Source organism: Bidens hawaiensis, unplaced genomic scaffold, assembly GCF_021521415.1.
Source record: "Bidens hawaiensis isolate Kalapana, Puna unplaced genomic scaffold, B.hawaiensis_p1.1 tig00001294_1, whole genome shotgun sequence".
Lineage (NCBI taxonomy): Eukaryota > Viridiplantae > Streptophyta > Magnoliopsida > Asterales > Asteraceae > Bidens > Bidens hawaiensis.
In genome coordinates this window covers 77338-79425 of record NW_027491073.1, presented here as the reverse complement: position 1 = coordinate 79425, position 2088 = coordinate 77338, and the positions used below count along the sequence as shown (strand labels likewise).

Below are 2088 nucleotides of genomic sequence, written 5' to 3'. Positions count from 1 at the left end.
GGTCAGAACCCATTTGACCTGAAAAATTGATACTTTATATAAACAACTCATTTGACCTGTTAGGTCACCCGACCAGACCGTTTCCAGGTAAAAAGATACGCAATAGACCGATAGGGACACATATTTTATCATATAACACGTTACGAGTAGTAATTTTTTCATGGGTAAATTTTCAACTGCTTAAAAAGTTAAAAACAATGCATGATTCAGTTATACCTTGTGTAGAACAGAAGATTCACTTTGTTTTTCTGTTTTTAAAGATTCATCAGATGCGGTTTCTGATAACTTTTTGTCACCATCACCTTTAATAATCTGCACCGATTCATTCTTCTTATGGTGATGGTTATGATGACCCCATGAGTCAGCTCCACTTGACCTTTCTTCAACATACCTAACAATCTTTTCCATAAGAAGAAAAATAGCAATTCCAACTGCAACAAATAAATCAAAAAAACACAAATTAATTAAAAGCATTACAAGCATTATCTCAATATCACTTACACAAAATGTATGATCACTTACACAAAATGAATAATCCAACTAGCAGATCTTTGATCGAATGTGCATGTGAATGTGAATGAGAATTATGATTGTGGTCATGAGCATCATGAACATGATCATCATGATTATGAGAATGTCCACCACCTGATAAACACATTCAACAACCGAATATAAAGATTTGAACTTTATGTATAAGGATAACTCAAAATAATGTCTTAATGCAGTTTTCAATAAATAGGTAATTTGCAGTAAAGAACTCAAAATGTGCAAATACAAATATAATTCATAGTATAGCACAGCCAGTTGCTGTTATAATCCAAATGCAAGAGCATCTTGCATTATAGAAAATGTTTCAAATCATATAATGATGTATAACATGGACACACTGTACATATTACACGTTTAATGCTTCGTCTTGACATGAACTAAATTCATTTTTACTCGAACTCGCTTGACCAAATCAGGTGTGACTCGAATCTGTTTTGACCCGTTACCCGACCCGACCAGCCCGTTTTACCAAACTTATGTTGTGTTGGTACATGCCCCAATTAAACACACAACCCTTTGTATATTGCAACTGGTAAAACTTAGAAAGCAATTTATCAAACATTTGGTGTGCGGTACATAATAAATCAGTTTAAAAACCAAAAAATCAAACCTCATCTTTCTCCTTCTTTCCCGTTTATCAGAGTAACAGACCTTTCAGCAATTGCGGATCAAAACCAACATAAGAGAGCTTCATTTTTACAACTTCAAACGAACAGCCAAATCCTATGATGTGAGCTTCTCATTATAAACTTGCCAATAAGACTTTTTAACACACATCCAAATAAAATATAACTTAGAAGACAATAACTTATTTATTACAAATAAAGATGAAAACAAATGGAGTAAAAGACAAGTTTCATTAACATGCCTTGGGGTATAATGTTGGTCCAAGAGGAAATTTTGATAGCATCCGATCTTTTTACATCAACTCCATGATCATACTTGGCGCTCACAGGCATGCTATCATCCCACATTCAGTAGATTTCTCATATCAATGAAAAAATTATGTTACCGCTTAGTAGTTTTCACCTATTTATAAACAAAATGAGTCGACTATGGTCATTATTTCCTAACTGTTCAAATGAATTAAGCTAAAAAAATTAACCATAAAAGATAACATGTCGAACGGGGCATAAGCCATTCAATATTCTAAACTGTGGCATAATTGAAAAAAAAAACAAAACTTGTGCAATGTGAATGATTTGTGTGTTCAAAGTGTTTGCGTGTTGTTCAAATCGTTGTCTATAGGTAAATCATCGTAGTAAACTAATTACTATACCACTAAAATTTAGGAAAACATGGCTCTGACCCTTTAGCCAACATCAAACTCAAAAGAATTGTGAGGTAAATCTGATGTGAACTTTTAGCAAACAACGTGCTGGTGTGCACTCACCTCCTCAACCCTTCATCACATAATGAAGTAATTCAACAAATTATTAAATTGTGTAGTGATTTGTTCCAATTACAGACACGATTTTTGCCACCAAGATACAAATGATAATTAAGAAATTCAGAATTGAAATAAGTGTGATGGAATTA

General features: G+C 33.2%; 1 long non-coding RNA gene across 1 annotated transcript; it reads right to left on the bottom strand.

Annotated features, from left to right (window-relative positions):
* Positions 1-216: 216 nt before the first annotated feature.
* Positions 217-2088, bottom strand: LOC143570714 (uncharacterized). The gene is made up of 4 exons (XR_013141981.1): positions 1871-2088; positions 1160-1830; positions 523-645; positions 217-431 (listed from the first exon to the last, which is right to left on the bottom strand). It is a non-coding gene; the product is annotated as an uncharacterized LOC143570714 (long non-coding RNA).